The following is an 18,832-nucleotide window of genomic DNA, read 5'->3' on the forward strand; positions in this document are numbered from 1 at the left end:
GGCCACTACATTTTAGTACTTCATTTATTAAAGACGACAGTTTTTCTTGGGGACCTTCGATTGAAAAATTTTGGTCTGTCTAACTGTCTGTCTGTCTGTCTGTCTGTCTGTCTGTCTGTCTGTCTGTCTGTCTGTCTGTCTCTACATTTGTCTGTTTGTCCGCCCTTACCGATACCTCAAACGGCACCTAATGACCAACCCCATCCGCAGCGCCCACCAATATTGCTCAAGATTCAGCGTTTATACTTGTGCGATTGTCAATTAAGAAGCAATTATTGCGCATAGCTGAGGCACCATAACAACACGTCGATGTTTCGTATGTGTGCCTTTATACTAGAGAAGGCACACACAAGTAATTCTAAGCACTGTAGCGTTTATCACGCTGCGCTGACAGTGCAATGCGATGCTCAAAAAAGATAAGTGCTTCGAACGCTTTGCTGAGACGACACGGTGGTGGCACCTGCCCGTCGCTTTGCGTTCTACACTTTATCACCTCCGAGACAGGTGCGCATCTTTCTCCGCGGGCGCGCACGCCTTCCTTCGTTTTCGAACTGCCAGATGGCGCTTGTGTCTAACGCGCCTCGATGTGCTTGTTCGCCTCCGCTACACGCTCGAGGCACTAACGCAGTGCCTCCAGAATACCATTCACCAATTTTCTTGCGCAGAACATCAAATAAACATTTTGTTTACTCTCCAGACGCAAGACTATCGTCTTTCGACGACATTTGCAATATAACATGCAAATTCGGGGCCAATGTTTTACCAAATATTTTAAAGGATTACCCTTATAGACATAGCAACCTAGATTATTGTTTCAGCGCACACCATTGCTTCAGCACGAAGAAATGTAAATTGTAATACGGAAAATAGTGTGGTTGTGCTAAGGTGCAGAAGGCTTGCAGGATGTGTCGGTAGATCTGGTGTGCAGGACGTGCAGGTACAATTGCTGCAACATAGCCGTATTACTCAGCCTCAATGGATTGAAATAATTTTATTCTGGTCCTTCAGGGCGTGAATTAGGCTGCATGTCACCGCACCCATGTTAGTAGACATGGGCCTGGCTGCCTCTCAGTCACGTCTAGACTGCGTAGGGCATCACCACAGCTAAAAGAATAAAAAAACCATTACTGCAGTTATGAGTATAAACATAACCAGCCTCATTCACACTTAATTTTGTTGCTGAAATATAATGTTAGGGCAAACACGAGGTCAAGACAAACACAGGAACAAGAACATAGGGCTACGTCCTCTTAGTTTAAAATCGCGTGGTGCGTATTCGCAATGCCCACGCACCATAGGTGACGTGCTGTGTACTTCAAGATGGCACCCCAAGAAGGGTGAACTAACTTGTTGTCCTCGGACCAACAGCATGAGACGTACGCCCGTGGGCGTACGGCCTATGCTGATTTCACACGAAATACTGGCCCAAGCCGAAATACCGAGTGCCAAATTCTCGCCACGGGAGTATTTGCCACAGTGTGAAAAGTTATATTTGGGTTCCGTTACCGTATCAGCGATGCTTTGCGATATCTTGTGCGTGCTATAACAACTGCATAATACAGAATGAACGAATGAACTGAACGAAACTCGTCACTCGGAACAGTATCACAAGGTATCGCACGGATAACAACAAATCAAGACGGGACACAGCGCGAACAACTCAGTGTTTATTACACTTGATCTGATGTATGTACGGACGACACTGCGCAAGAAAAAAGAGGTGGGGGGCAGTTAAACACCGCAGAGGGCAATTGACACAGCAAACCTGGCCAGTTGCTGACGCAAAAAAATTAAAATATGTTATTTCCGGTAAACAAACTCAAAGGCAACTTACCGGGTTTGTATGTTATGTGCCGCTTACCTCGAGGACGAAGAAGGAATAGACTAGGTGGTTCCTACTCTCACTATCTTGGTTATTTTTACCAGCATTACAGTGAATATATATAATGTAAAAGCACCAGTTTTCTGTCATCTCCAAGTAACATTTTTTGTGGAGGTGCTGGGTATATAGTGCGTGTCTGCCGACCACCAGGATCCGGATGCAGCGTTGCCTTTTGTCACATTCGCCTACAATATGCCGCGGCACGAGACGGCTTGCTATTAGGCTTTCTTTCTTTTATTTGGCCGAAATTCAACGTTGCCTATGGATACGATGATGCCTCCTTCGATGTCGCCACCTACTGAGTACGCTTAAGAAGCGATAGCCCACGCCGACAATGCACGTCAACTTGCGCGCGCTCGGCTAACCGATTCGCAGCCGGCAAAACAATCTCGTTACAACAGCCGTCGCCGAAACTCGCACTTTTCTCCGGGATCTCTTGTCCTCCTATGGTCTCCAGCACGCCATATTGGGTTTTATGGGAAGCTACTGTTCCATTTCTCCAGACCATACAATGTGCGCCGCCAAGTGACCGTCGTCACGTATGAAATCGAACAGTTGTCTTCATCCTCGTCGACTCAACTTCGCACCGACATCGTTCATGTTGCCTCTCTGAAGCCTTATCATACACCGGGCACTCCAAACGCACATGTATTGTGACCGCTTCCACTACCTTCTTTTTCCAGAAGGCCGGTGCCTTCACCACTGGAGGGTATAATCTTATGTGAAGCCTACCCAGAGGACGAAGAAGTGAAAAAACTAGGTGGTGCCTGCTCTAGCCATCTTAGTTGTTTTTACCTACATTACGTTGACTGTAATTATTGTAAATACACCCGTTTTCCATCATCTCCCCATAACAATATATTTCATCTGTGCAGCTTCAATAATTTCCCTTGGGAGCTAGTCAGATTATTCTGGGCTAATGAACGCTCGTGGTTGAACTGTGGTTTGCTATTTCATATCGCAAAAATCACAGTGTCCTGACAAGGCGAGTTTTTCCTCAACGGGCATGTGCTCCAGCAATCAACCGAACGCTCGCACCATAGAGAAGCTTTATTCCTCGTGTTAATCCAAAGCCCTATGATGGTGCGGAGCACATTAAGTGTCCGGGCTGTGGTACACTGTCATGCTGTCGTCGCTAGGTGTGACGCCTGTAAAACAACGTATATACAGAGAAAATAAATGAATTAGGCGAAAATGAGAGAGACAGAGAAAGAAAAGGAAAGCAGGAATTGAAACAAAAATTAATAAAAATAACTAGAAACAAGAAGTTTACATATCTGGAAACCCGAAAGAGAAAAAAAATGCAAAAAGCAAAAAAAAAACAGCCCAGACACCCACTTCCCTCAGGCTTGCCACCACTTGTGCGAAACTGCTTCAATTTTTTATCTCTGCCGCAGAAGATTGCATTTAGCGGGACGGTATAGCTGGCACCCACAGTCGTTCATGTAGCTGATGTGTTTCAGCAATGAGAATGCGTTCAAAAAACTTACCTTTATTTAAATATTTTTAAGGTACTATTTAACTTCATATTTCACATCATAATAAACATCTTGGTACGAAAATCTTCAGCATTTATAGCTCCGCGTTCCAAACACTGAGTTGGTGGAAAAGCACTGATAGATGTTCCTGCCAGACCCTGTCTCTCCGTCTCAGCGTTCCGCCTACAAGAATGAGTGAAGGGAGGCACTCCATACAACCGTTGTCGAAAACGGTTGGGGTGTCCAACGGGGTTCACAGATCTTTCAAGATGGCCATTGTCTCTAACATTTAAACAAGCTTATGACTGCGTTCAAATAAAAGAAGGTTTGACTAGATGGGAACCTCTCCAGCGGCTACGTCCCGCGTTGAGGACACCACGCAAGAAGATGCGATAGTGACTGTGGGATCAGTCGTTCACTCTACCACAAGTGCCTAAGTTACTTCTCAGAACCTGCTGGGCTCAGCACACCCGTCCAAGCACCAATCATTGGGGTGCCTGACCGACAGGTTCATGCCCAATGATGTCTGTCACGATGAACTTCAGGCGCAAAATGTAAGCTTTGAAGAGAGTGCGAGACAACCTGACGTTGAATAAATTGTACGCTACTCTTATATGCACCGTACTGCTTATTTTCCACATTGGCTACACTACATAAATCAAAAGTTTCCATACAGAAACTCCACCGTATGTTTGCTATCTTTATTTGGTCATAAACCTATGAACAGATGAGGTGAGACAATGTTTTACACCTGTCTGCGCAGTGCTGTGACTGGTGCCAGAGCTGACGAGAGAGCGGCGCTCTTTGGATTTTCAAACAAGTAGCCGACAGGCCGGCTGCCTATGACCACCAGGCATTGTCCCTCCTAGCCGGAGGGTGAGACGTCGTGTCGCCACGACGCCGTAAGCCGTTCGAGAGAGGACAACAAGTACAGAATCTTCCTTGGAAGAGAACGCGGTGGCCACTTCAAATCGCCCCGCTAATTAAGCGAGCAGTTCGGTGGACCCTTTGAAGTATGCTGTCATGAGCTTGGGACCCCTTGAACAGCGGCCCACACACGACGAGGAAGAGCCCCGCTGGTGCCACCTTGGAATGCAAAGTCACGCCTCAATATTGTACGTTCACGTGGGCCGTGCATGCTCATCTCCCTCGCCAGTTGTGTGTGATCTGTGATTGGACAGTACCTTCTGCACGTGTTCCCTGATCTAGGGATCTGGGGAGAACATACCCTTTATAATGAGCCACCCGGCTCACTCGAAGGAGCGCCATGTAGAGGAACGCCAGTTTCGAGAGCTCGCCATGTAAGAAAGAGCTCGTCATGTACGGGGGCTCACTACGTATATAATGTAAATAAACCCTCTACAATTCTCTCTTCTTCCTGCCTCGACAACTTCATCCCGGACATCCTGTGCCTGCAAACCCTGGCCGTAACAACTGGTTGGCAGCGTTGGGATACGACTCGGCGACGGAAAACGACATGGACCGGAGGCCGCAGCCAAAAGCCCTGGAATTTGGTGGGATCGGCGCAGCGTACCACAACCGCATGTAATGGGGTGAGTGACTGGCTTTGTGCTTGAGATTTATCGAGTCTTTTAGCCTAGACCCGTTAAAAGATAGATATAACCAATAACTGCCTGACCACCGTGGTTGTTATCTCAGCACAGAGCAGCACTGTATAATTATCTGAGCAAGTTAAGCAGGAAGGCTTAGATAATTCTATATCACAAAAAATTTGAGGGAGTTTTAAGGGTATGTTTCGGTAAAATTTGGCATGTTGTAAAAACCAGTAAAGTGAGAAAGAAACAGGAAACAGGTTAAAAAGGGAGGTTAACCAGGTAGTGCTACTTGTCTGCTTAAGCTTGTGATCTCCACTGTTGGATTCGCCAGGCTTCAATTTATCCAGACCCAGAACTCAAACGCTGGTGGGTTTGTGTTTTGTCACAGCTGAGCCAAAGCAAAGCAGTAGTCATGGACTCCAGGAGATTGACGAGAGAGAACCTGCTGAACCTGTGTTGGGATCTCGATCTAAATTTAACGACGATATGCTTGCATCTTAACCCCGTGAAGTAATTCTTGAAAGCAAAAGTGAAAAGGCGGGAATCGAGCACTTCATGAATATGTATTTATTGGATCAGGAAGAGAAAGAGAAGCGCAAGCGGGAAAAAGATGAAATAGAGCACAGAAAGGAAGAGCACAGGAAGCAGATGCAGAAATCAGATTAGATAGAAAGGATGCATCGTAAAGTGGGGGCATTGCATAAAAAAGGCCAGACATCTGTAGATGTAGCGCACGAACGGCGCGATGTAGCGGCGGTTCCGTTTAAGGCCGAAGAGAAGGCTACAGGCCGGACATTTGCAGATGTAGTGCACGAACGGTGTGATGTAGTGGCGGTGCCATTTGAGGCCGAAGAGAAGACTAGTACCTGTAAGGACATGGTTGAGATTCGAACCCGTTCCGAAGAAAAAGAGCTCGCGGTCGAAGCAGGGTGTGAGGGTTCCGTGGTAGTGGAAACGGAGTCAAGATTAACAGAGTGTTCCACGAGAATTGAACCTTGCAGCCCTATTATCGATATCGATGAGCGTCAGAGGCGGACGAAAGGCTCTAAAGTTGGCACCAAGGAGTGTTCCAAACGGAGAAAGCGTCCGAAAAACGGAAGCTCGGCAAGGCTCGTAATCAGCGCGGCGTGTTTGACGAGGACCTTCAAACGGCGTGGCGGATTCGCGAGAAAAGGCCCGTTGTCTTCTCTGGCTGGCCTGAATCGCATGCGTCTGAGCGGCTGGAGAGTAAGAAAAAGAAAAGCGCAATCTGCGCGGCCGCAGCCTAGCGATGAACTGATAGGCAATCATCAGGACTGTGCGCGCGAGACAGCAGAGTAGCATATCGATGATGCAGAACGTCAGAGTTGGACGAAAGGCTCTCAAGTCCACGAAAAGAAGCTTGCACGGGGGAGAAAGCGTCCGAAGGGCAACAGTAAGGTAAAGCTCGCGATGAGCACAACGCGTTTGAGTAAGGGCTTCAAACAGCGGAGTGAGATCGCGAGAAAAGCGTCATTGTCATTTCTGACGGGTCTGTATCGTATGCGTCCGAGCCGCCGGAAAAGAAAAGCGCAGCGTACGCGGCAGTGTTCAAATGATAAATTGCTAGGCAATCTTCAGGTCAGTGCGCGTGAAAGAGCTAACAAGCATGTAGGTGCTGATGAGCATCAAATGTGGGCGAGACGCTCCGTAGATGGCCCCAAAAAGCGTGAAAAACGAAGGAAGCGTCTTAAAACAAGCAGGTGGAAATCGTGATGCGTTTAAATATTGCATTCAAATGGCAGAGCGAAATTTCAAGAAAGTTGCCGTATCACAAGCGTCCGAGCGGCCGGAGAGCAAAGAAAAGAGAAACGCATTGTGCGTGTAAGTGGTCAGAGGGTAAGGGACACTTCGGTTGTTCTCACGGCGCATTGGACGGGGTACGGCACACAGAGGTCGGTGGTTTTCGCGAACTGACAGGAAGGTACGACGGCAAGTCTGCTTCGAGGAACGTCACGGGGTTTTGTAGCAAAGCGATTGGCTTTTACGTGTGTTGTACAACCTGCTTGTCAAGAAAATCGTTCCGGGCGCGACCACCACGAGTTTGACTCAAAGTTGTTCAGAACAGCTGTTAACTTCTCAAAGATATTGACTCAGGAGTGTTGAAAGGAATGTTTTGCTTGTTACTGTGGTGGTTTTGTACATAACTAGTTTGAACTTTGTTTTGTTTGCGCTTTATCGTTTTGTTAGCCTATATGCATTGTATACATAACTATCGGAAGGATAGTAATACGCATTAGAGCTAGTCGCAGGGGTTGAGAGATGAGCTCCTTCAAAATAAGGTGACGGCAGCTGACTGAAAAGAGTGTATGGCGTTTTCGTTGCGTGTCATGCGTAGACAAAGGGAAATAGCATGTTAGCGTACCACTAGTTGAATAGTGACTACGTTGCAGTTAAGATCGAAGCCGTAGAGCAGAGTCTGGTAGCTATTATGGTAATGGCAGGTTCCAGAATGAACCGAGTTTGACAACTGCGAATGTTGCTACGCTAAGAGAAGAGGTCGACGAAGGCTAGAATAAGTACTACGAGATGCTGTTTCAGGGTAAATCTAGCGAAACAGCTAAGATAGTTTTAGAACATCTGGCACAGACACAGTGAGGCTGTTCCGACGGTGAATCTTGCATGCAGTGTCCAGGAAGATTTAAGCCATCTAGGCAAGAACACCAGATTTGGAAGAGCAGAGTGTACAGAAGATGGGAGCAACAGGCTCAGAAATGCCCCTTGAGAAGAAGCGTAGACAGAAGCGGCGTCGTAAAGCAAAGAGTACGACAAAGAGTCCGCTTGAAAAAGTTAGTAAACGCTCGAGGGCAGTTTAAAGAATTGAACGTTTGTCGTCGGCGCCGGAGTTGCTATGTGTGCGTCCGAGCCGCTGGACAAAACGAAAAAAAAGCACGTTGGGTGAAGAAGCAAACGAAAGGAAGGGGATGGTCAGCCTTTCGTCACTCTATCGACCGCATGTTTGATGGACCGCGGTAGTGCGAGGTCCGTGGCTCGCTATAGTAACTGGGCGAGAGTAAGAACTCTGGTTGCAAGCGAGGAGCTTTGCAGGGTCGGAGGCGAAGCGAATGGGTTTTGCCATTGTTCCATTTCCCGTTCGCCAAGAAAGACCCACAGGACACGACACCGCGCGTTTGTCTGAAAAGGGAGTAGACACTCATAAGCTTTCGACGAAGTTCACTATAGAGGAATGTGTTCTCTAAGTATGTCGGCTGCTACATAGTGTTTAGGAAATGCAGTTTTAGTTTTGTCCATTTCTTGGGCGTTGTACGTTTCTATAAGGTAAGCGTTGTGCGATTGCATAAACGACACGCATGCCTGCGTCATGGTAGATACGCGTAAATGAGCAGGGGCGACGTTAGGAACTAAGTACGACTGAGCGCAGGGACGCAAAGATACTCCTTGTGAGTTTTTCATGGTTCATGCGACAGCTTTTTTACTTGTTAATATAACGTTTTGTTCGCATGTGTCGGGTGTGTGAGAAAGAAAAGCTAGTTCATAAGCTTATCTGCATGCTTTGTGAGAGTAGAAACCCCAAGGAGAAGTTAAGTAGTAGTTTATCCAGGCAGGAGCACTGTGTAGTGCATTTGTCGATGTGGATGTTCCTTATGCAGGCGCAGCATGACAGTTGTCTCTTCGTCAGCTCTGAGGGAACTGACGAATAGCTTTGGCGGCACAACATTTGGGGAACTAAGAGATAGCACAAAGCAAAAGGCTTTATTTTATCAGTATGAGGCCTGGTAGGTTACAGCGGATTGCTCACGCTAGCACACAGATATGCCACGGGGAACGCCTCATTTGGCAGTTAATTTTCTCGGAAGCAGTCTAATGGAAAGATAATTCTCGAATCAAGATTGGACTTTTGGCGAAAGTTCAGACAAACCTTCCGATTGCTGCTTTGTGTTGTGAGACTACTTAAGGAAGGTTGTTTTGGAGAAAGTGTAGGACTCGATGTGTCTCAGGGCGGGAAGGGTGCTCTCCCGTGCCTGTGGTGGTGTCTATAAATGCTTTTCCCAGAAGAGAGCCACAAGGAACGAGCGAGAAAGAGTCCTTGGGTGGGTGTCATCCGCAGTGGCCTGGAAGACGGCACCACACTACGACACTTCGGGCAACCTTGCAGCTGGTTACCCTAAAGTCGAATCTCCCGCCGGCGGACGAGCTGTTGTGACTGGTGCCAGAGCTGACGAGAGAGCGGCGCTCTTTGGATCTTCAAACAAGTAGCCGACAGGCCGGCTACCTATGACCGCCAGGCATTGTCCCTCCTAGCCGGAGGGTGAGACGTCGTGTCGCAACGACGCCGTAAGCCGTTCGAGAGAGGACAAATGCAGCATCTTTTTTTGGAAGAGACCGCGGCGCTCACCGCAAATTGTCCCGCTAATTAAGCGAGCAGTTCGGCGGACCCTTTGAAGTATGCTGTCATAAGCTTGGGACCCCTCGACCAGCGGCACACACATGACGAGGAAGATCCCCGCTGGCGCTACCTTGGAATGCAGAGTCACGCCTCAATATTGAACGTTCACGTGGGCCGTGCATGCTCGTCCCTCTCGCCAGTTGTGTGTGATGTGTAGCAGGACTGATAGTTGGGCTTGTGATGATACATTATGGGCAGTACCAGCGCACAAACTCACGGGACGAAGAGAAGAGACACAAACAAGTGCTGTTCTCAAGCGCTGTGTCTCTTCTTTTCGTCCCATGAGTTTGTGCGCTGGTACTGCCCATAATGTGATCTGTAATTGGACAGTACTATCTGCATGTGTTCCCTGACTTAGGGATTTGGGGAGCACATACCCTTTATAATGAGCCACCCGGCTCATTTGAAGGAGCGCCATGTTGAGAAACGCCAGATTGGAGAACTCGCCGTGTAAGAAAGAGCTCGTCAAGTACGAGAGCTCACTATGTATATAATGTAAGTAAACCCTCTTCAAGTCTCTCTTCCTCCTGCCTCGACAACTTCATCTCGGACCTCCGGTGCCTGCAAACCCCGGTCGTAACAGCAGGTCATCTTGGGATGGTACACCTCTTTATTGGACAACTGGTGTGGCGCTTTTCCTATTCATGACTGCGCTCATCTACTGCTTCGAACATTCTTGGAAGTGAATTTCGCAGATTTTTTACCAAAGTTAGTGTTATCTACTAATTTTGCATCGTCTCCCTATCTGCAAGGGTTCATGCGTGAAGTATACGAATCAGTGCGTTTTCTCACAGCCAGATTCTCCAACGAGTACTTGTTCTCTAGCTCATGAAAAGAGCTATATTATGCTGTATTGAATGTGCTCTTTCCGGCCCCACTTTTTCTCTCTCTATGTATTAGACTTTATGGTCATGACATGCCATTACGTGTAACGAAAATGACCATTTCACCAATAACCAAGACATTTTTTTGCAAAATGCATACGGAAATAATACCTGTAAAAGATTGGTTAAACACCAAAAGCATATTTGTATCCTCAATTAACTGCCGCCTTTGTGAATTACCAGAAACAGTAGAACATTGCTTTATCAGTTGTAAGACGGCATCGTTTTCTGTGACGTCCTGCAGAGGGCTTTTAAAAAACGACTGGATTTAAATTCTCATAGAATCCGTTATCTTGTACCACCCAAATGCAGTGATATGCCAGTTGACATGCCATTGCTTATGGGCATGCATAATTTATAGGAAACTCGCATGTTGGACAGGCATGCGGAACTAATGGTGTCTTCGCGATGCCACTTTGTACAAATGACTGTGGAGCTAAAACACTTTTATGACTAACTGCAATTTCAGCCGGACTGGTATACTGAGTTAATGGAGTGTGCTGCTCTAATACTCCTTTAGACATATATTATAGTGTTGTATGATATTTGCTTTGTAGCGTACTTTGTACATTTGTCGAATAGACCTTATGTATGTTGTACGCTAGTATATACGGGAGCTGAATTTGTATGATTGATTGATTGATTGATTGATTGATTTATATGTGAGGTTTAACGTCCCAAAACCACCATATGATTATGAAAGACACCGTAGTAGAGGGCTCCGGAAATTTTGAACAGCTGGGATTCTTTAACGTCCACCCAAATCTAAGCACATAAGCCTACAACACTTTTGCCTTCGTCTGAAATGCAGTCGCCGCAGCCGGGATTCAATCCCGCGACCTGCGGGTCAGCAACGCAGTACTTTAGCCACCAGACCACCACGGTTGAGCACGACTTCAGTGGCGCATTCAAACTTCTTGGCCCTGTGCTGGACCTTATACAAACACCCTTGCCTTGGTCCTCACATTCGACCTTCCTCTCCACAACCACGCAATTCTGAGTTGATAGCTGGCACCATGTTTCGTGTTCGTTTCTCCGCATTATCATCCTTTTGCGCACCACCATGCTAGGTATATCAGTGCTCGACAACTATAGCCCTGTTTGAGGTGGGGGCACCGACGTTGATGCCTACTCGTATGTCTTCATTTGACACCAAAATATATTATTACGATTTATCTATTAAAGTAGCGTAAGTAACATATATGTTCAGCGCCGCGAAAAGGTGGCATCAGCAAGAACGTAATAAAGATAGGTAGTACTCAACACACGCATTTAATGCGTACTCATTTGAGGAGAGAAAGGCCAATGTGGCCGCTCCCAGCCATTGGTTTTCCTACGCCTTGGCTCATGCGCATACCACACGGAGTTTCAAGAACGACAGTTGCAGATTTCGTAGATTGAGCCCCGAACGCAAAAAATGTTCTGCTTTGCACTGGAGTGTTGCACCAAAGCACTCACCTCGTGACATTCGTCCGTCAATGTCCTTGCCTTTCTGTGGCACTTATAGCACTGCGACGATGACGACGACAAAGTGTTTTTCTGCCGAAAGCTGCTTATTTATTTTGGTGTTTTTTGGTGAATTTACGCATTATCGGGGGATCATCGCTCTCCTGCGGGCAGCGATGGATCCAGGCCCCACAGTACGCAATCCGGACTTGGCATCATTTTTGACGTCAACCTCAAGGAAGCGCAACAGCCGGGAGGATGACAGCACCAGTGACAGCACTGAACTGTACACGGCGAGTATTGAAGACAGCGATGAAGATTTCATCACTGCAGTGAAGCGTAAAGCTAAAAGGAGAATGGTCGCCGCGTCTTCGCCAGGACCGTGAAGGCTGCGTGCAGTTCTAAACGCCATACCATACTTCTTGTTCCTGTCGACTCTTTCATCAACTTGAAGAACATGAACAGGCAAGAGATATCAGCGCGTCTCGAAGCTATCGTGTCTAATGAGATAAAGGATATTAGACTCAACCCACTGAAGAATATCTTGGCCATAGACATTGAGCACCCGGCGGCGCTACATACCTTGCCAAACGAAGCTTGGAGGCATCAATCTCAGTGCTTACATTCCGCAGGATAGTGACACGACGACTGGCGTCATTTATGGCGTTGATGTTTCCATACCAAACGCAGACCTCCCTGTGCTGATAAAGCCAGCTACTGAAGCAACGGACATATTGCAAGTATGCCTGCTTGGCGAACCCCGTTGCATAAAGGTGACCTTCAGAGGTGATTGCATCCCATCACATGTAAAGGTTCGTCACTTTCGTCACGTTGTCCGATCATACATCCCAAGGACACTACAGTGCCACAACTGTCTAAAACTGGGTCATGTTAGTGCTGTGTGTAACAACAAGCAAGCATGCACATGTTGCGCCAGACCCCACAAAGCAGTGGCTCGCCAAGCAACCCTCCTAAAATGCAGCAACTGCAACGGGAACCATGAGACCTCATCTAAAGACTGCCCAGTACTCAAGAATGAGAGGAACATTCTGAGACAAATGGTGAAAGAAGGATTTTCATGAAAGGAAGTGGTAACGGTTGTTCAACGACGGCGTTACCGTTGACGGCGGTGCTCGAAGTAAAGAAATAGCAGTCCTGTGCTGAAAGCGCCTTCACTTACACTGCCAATGCCACCACCACCGCCGCCACGACCACAGCGACCTCCCCCACCCCCGCCACCAGGCGGGGTACGTCCAGAGGTGCTGGAAGACACTGTAGCGGAACAGAGAACATCTGGCTCTGACTGGCCCGCTTTACCGTGGGTACACGTGTCTACGGAACAACAACATCGACAGTCAACAATGAACATGACCCGAGCAGGTAGTCTATCTGCCCAAAGAGGTACAAGTTTTTCTCTATTGAGGTCGTTCATGAGTTTTATTCCCACTCTTTTGGCTAGTCAACAGATCCTAGCCGCTAAATGCGCGCTGCAAGTCCTGGATACACTAGAATCAATTTTGCCAGACTTGAGTAACAAGATGACTCACCATAGACCACATGAGCCTTTACGAGGAAAAGTCAAGTGTGCTTCCATAATTCGGTGGAACGCCAGAGGTCTACAGTCAAGAATGCCTGAGTTCAGACAGTTCATTTTCGAGAATAACATTCATATCATCGTCATTTGTGAACCGCAATTTTAAAAAAATACCTCCACTGTCGGGCTATGAATCGTTCGTTTCTTCATCATGCGTTATATGAAGTCACGTTGCTGTGTGCATCCGTATATAACTCACTTATTTTCGCCAAAGATCAGAGTCTCACAATGGAAATGCCTACGTGTGTCTATATGTTAAAAATAAGTTGACGTTTACGCTGATAGGCTCATATATAGCACTGTCACGTCGACTGGATCAACAGATATTAAATGATATATTTGCAACGACTCCAGCACCTTGGATATTGATGGGTGACTTCAACGCCCATCATCCACTGTGGGGAAGCATCAGGACAAATCGAAAAGGCACGAACCTGGTTGATCTCGCATCAGAGCACTTGCTTCAGGTGCTGAACGACGGGAGCCCCACTTATCTCCGAGGAGTAACTTATCGCAGTTGCTTGGACTTGACATCAGTGTCGCATAGCATTGCCACGAAAGTCCAATGGTTCACAAAAATTGCAACCTACGGCCGCGACCACATCTCCACGTACATGACAGTAAGAGGTCTGGACGATTATCCTTCCACTGGACACTCAAGACTTATTGAAAGGGAAGAGTATCAGACATCAGTGGAGAACAAGTGCATGCACGAACTGCCAGAATCCATTGAAGAAGTGATTTGTTGTGCGATAGAGACTTCACACGAAGATATGTTCGAAAGAATCGAGACGTATCACATTCGACCAAGAGTTGGAACAACTTCGAGTGGTCCGCCGACGTGCCGAAATATTATACAAACGCACGATATCTATCTATGACCTTAGAAAATACAGACGCATTCAGAAGAAAATCTAACGTTGAATGCACAAACTCCAAGAACAACGATGGAAGAGTTTTTATGACTCGCTAGACCCTCGAAAGCCTTTGTCTCCCGTATGGAGGACTCTTCGAGGTATTCACTCGCATCCGCAACAGCGTCATCCCTTCACCACTCCGGCGCTACATCAACGTCGCTCACAGCTTGATGTTTATGGTGAATTTCGTGCAAGGATCACTGGAGACATCTCTATACCGATCGATATATTGCCACAGGTCGTGCAAGTCGCAGAAGATCAGCAAATGGAGGTTACATTCACTATAGAAGAACTTCATGCAGCATTGAACTCATGCAGACGCTCATCGTCCCCAGGTCCGGATGGAGTGACCTGTACTGTCCTACGTCACCTAGGCCCGAAGGCACAGCGCTGTCTTTCAGACATTTTCAATAAGTCTTGACATAATGGAATGGTGCCTGATGAGGGGAAGTGCAGTCAGTTGGTGCCTTTGTTGAAGCCCGGAAAGTCTCCATTATTCGAATTTGGCATCATACCGGCCTCTAGCACTAGCAAGCTGCGTCGACAAGGTCATAGAGAAGATGCTGCTTACGCACATGGAATGGTACCTGGAACATTATAACAGCTATCCTGATGCTATGGCTGGCTTTCGACGAGGTCGGTCCTCAATTGATAGTGTCATTGACTTAGGGACGTCTGTTCAGCAATAGAAAGCTAAAAAGTGGCTGTCAGTAGCTCTGTTCTTAGATGTGAAAGGCACCTATGAGAACGTGACCCATAAGGCTGTTCTCCATGCTCTTGAAGCAGCTGAACTTGGAGGTTGTATCTTTTGATGGGTAAGAAGCTACCTCACAAAGAGATACATGTTCGTTCTAACTGAAGATGGGCCTACGAATAAGCATTTCACAAGTCGTGGGAGGCCACAAGGCGGCGTTTTGAGTCCGACTCTTTTCAACCTGATTCTGGTGGGGCTCACCGAAATGCTGCCACAGACGACTTATATATCTCTCTACGCTGATGTCTGCATTTGTGCGTCCAGCGTGACATGGCCTCATGTTCGCGCAAGGATACAGAAAGCGGCAACAATAACATCGGCATACCTTCGCCAGCAGGTTTGATTATCGCCACAGCAAAATGCATAGCGGTGGCGTTTACACGCAAACCGATGTCTTTCTACCCATTGTGCATCGATGGCAGACCAATCGCATATAAGAGCAGCCATAGATTCTTAGGTGTCATCGTAGATCGTGGCCTAACCTAAAGCCCTCATGTCGCATACCTGAAGAAAAAAGCTCATTGGCATTGAGAATGTATCCAAGTTCGTCGCCGGAAAATCATGGGGCCCATCCGTGCACTCTATGTTGCAGCTTTATACAACCCTTTTTCTCGGAATTGTCCGGTGCAGCCTTCCCTTTCTGTCCAACACGTGCAACACTTAAATCCATGCACTACAGAGCGTACAAGCCCAAGCACTTCGGACATGTCTTGGTCTTACAAGATGCTAATCGACAGTGGCAACGATTGTTATCGCACAAGAACAGCAGGTCACAACGCACATCATTGTCGAGACGCTGAGAGCGCACATTCGGCATTCATTATGGCTACCGTCAGATCATTTAGCGTGTTTGACAGCGCGGAGGCCCCATTCTTCGTTCTGCGGTATTATTACAAATCATCCGGACATATTACCGCCTGGTTTCAAACTTGCGACGATTCCAGCATTTGCGTTATGAAGTCTCCGTCAACCTGACATGCACTTAGTTCCTGGAATGTTGAGAAGGCACGCATGTCACTGCTAGCCTGAAGCTCGAAAGGGTATGTGGCGAAAACACACCGGTGCACGTGTAAGCTGCAGTGCTCTGGCAAATGGCCTCACACAATAACGCGACATGGATTGGGAACTGAAAGACAGTAAAAGATATAGAGAAAAATTGATAGAGTTAACATATAAAAAACATCAGGCCTGCGTAGAAAGAGCAGCACTGTCACAGCGAAAGCTAGAAGAGCTAGAAGCTACCCGCAGGTCGCGGGATGGATTGCCGTCTGCGGCGGCTGCATTTTTGATGGAGGCGAAAACGCTGTATGCCCGTATGCTCAGATTTAGCTGCACGTTAAAGAACTCCAAGTCATCGAAATTTTTGGAACTCTCAACTACAGCGTCTTTCATACACATATGGTGGTTATGGGACATTAAACCTCACATATGATTAGCAACACGTGCAACGGTTCGGAATACAGTGTTCGCTGCACTTTCATCCGTCAGTATTCCTGCAGCCCGGTTTTCTTCTTGAGCATGCAGCACATACTATTCTTCGCATTATCGGTGAGCAGATCGCCAAGTTATCTATCACGCTAAAATTCACATGTATGCATTTCCATACGTAGCGGTATTTTATCGGAGAATACCGCTAAAAATCATAATGCCAGTAGTGTCCACAAACTTTTTTGTGCTTATTACGTTTGTGCGCAGTTTGATACATTTGAGTTATTGTGACAATTGAATAAAAATGAATCTCATAAGTTTCGTGGTCTAGGCTTCATTCCTTCCTGTTAAAGCTGAAGAACACAAGCATTGTGCATGCTTAAGAACCCTGGTATGTTTGAAGGGAATAAGCAACGGAGCAGATATGACAGGTATACACTCTTGGTTACTTCAATACATGTGCGGAAGATGCCATGAACGCCGAATATATCAAATTAGGCCGCATTGACTTGAGGCATACTCGTAGATGAGTCGCCAGTGATCACCTTAGCGCGAGTCCTTAGCGATCAGGGGCCTATAAAAAGTACTTTGGAGTCAAATAGTACTAGTGCACACAAAATGACATCCTTTCATTACCAACTATTGCGTTGCATTTGCTTTATTTTTTTGTTCCGCCGGAAGTGTCACCTCCTCACAGAGATGGCGCTAAGCCCCAAAAGCAGCCCCAGGAGCAGCTTAGCGCTCTGGCAGCAGCAGCCGCCAGAGCGCTAAGCCCCGATGCCCTGAGTGTCCAGCAAGCTAAAGTGCCCGACCCTATGAGCAGCTGATCAGCCGCCGTTTTCTGAACATATGGGCTTCTATGGAGCCTTCGATACCAGTTGTATCTGCCTTGTTCACGTCACCTCGCTAGAAATAATGACAACGTGAAGTAACACCGAGTTGCGAGTACCGCCAACGGTAAATGTTGTAAAATAGTTTGTTGTTAGTACAGTGAAGAACGTGAGGTGAGAGCCAACATCAAGGATAAACATATTTCCTATAGTGTTAAGGAAGAAAAGCTGTCTTTGTGTAAACTCTTTCTTAACTAAGTAATTTCACGTTTCGTACTGACAAGAGACCGAAGAGACCTTTTTTATGTTGTTGATTTCAAACTACGTTATTAGACTCCATGCCCGATTTCGCCGCATCCCGCACAATGCCACACTTATGCACTGAAATATTTCACTGAAGTCCCCTCGACGCCCATAGAATCTCGGTTCGTTACTTTAACTACAGCTGCTATCAAATACTTGGAGACGTGGTGGGTCGACGTAGCCTTTAAAAACTCATTAAGTTATCCCATAGGATGGCTGAGTCCCCCAAATATGATAATTGTGATCGCTTGGAAACCCTCAACCATGTCCTATGCCATAGTCCCGGTTTTGAACAGGATTGCTGGACTCTCCAGTGAGCCTCGAGGAGACTGGATCATCGTTCATTTACTCAAGAGAAGAGCTTGTGTACGTGGTCTTCAATTACAGCAGCCCGGAAAACCACAGAAGCCATTCTACAATTCTTGAGAACAATGTCACTGAGCGACCACCTGGGAAACCCTGTACTGTGCGTGCGGTGTGTGTGCTGTATGGAATGTGCACCTGCTTATTTCGTTCTTTCTCTCTTTTACTTCACTTTCTCTTCTCCCCATGTGTAAAGTATCAAACTGGGCGTAGTCTAGTTAACCTCCCTACCTTTCTTATATTCCTTCTTTCTCTCTCACACAGTGGAGAATGAAACATCTTGTCACCATTGTTGTGCGAAACTTTCTTGTCATATCGCTTCTTGAGGGCAATGTTTTCGATGGATTACCTATCTAAAATAAATAAAAACGGCTTTGTGATATATTTTATTGAGAATGTATTTTCTGTACCCCTTTACCGTTTAATGTTTAGAGAAGTGTACCGGCAAGACGTATACTCAAGCGAATAAAAGTAAACACGTGAATACCGCCTTACGTAAAAACTTTCGTTTGCAAGCTTCATACGGGTGCGTTGACAGTGAAAACGTGGCTTGAATAGAGAGGAATGTATTTACCATGAGCAAGCAGCTGCCTCCTGCATTATAATCCTGAAACCATTGAACATGTATTTATTGATTGGAATAATGTCATTTTCTTTCGGGACGTTTTACAGAACACTTCAAAATAGATTTCTCTCTTTTTACACATGGATTAGTGGCCTTGTAAAAGTTGTGTTCAACATCTGGATGTTATCTTTTTACTTGGTCTTCATTCGGTGTGACATAGAATGTTATCATACAGGCACTGTGATGTCAAGGTTCTCAATGTTCATGAGTGTTTCATGGAAGCTGTTACCAAAGTGCGATATGTTCATAAGACGACTGACTGTGATAAAGATTTCATATTTTTGTTTGATGCTTAAACGTGCATGAAACGAGTTTAAGTGCACGTTAAAGAACGGTAGTAAGTTTC

The sequence above is a fragment of the Rhipicephalus microplus genome, chromosome 3, assembly GCF_043290135.1.
Source record: "Rhipicephalus microplus isolate Deutch F79 chromosome 3, USDA_Rmic, whole genome shotgun sequence".
Classification (NCBI taxonomy): domain Eukaryota; kingdom Metazoa; phylum Arthropoda; class Arachnida; order Ixodida; family Ixodidae; genus Rhipicephalus; species Rhipicephalus microplus.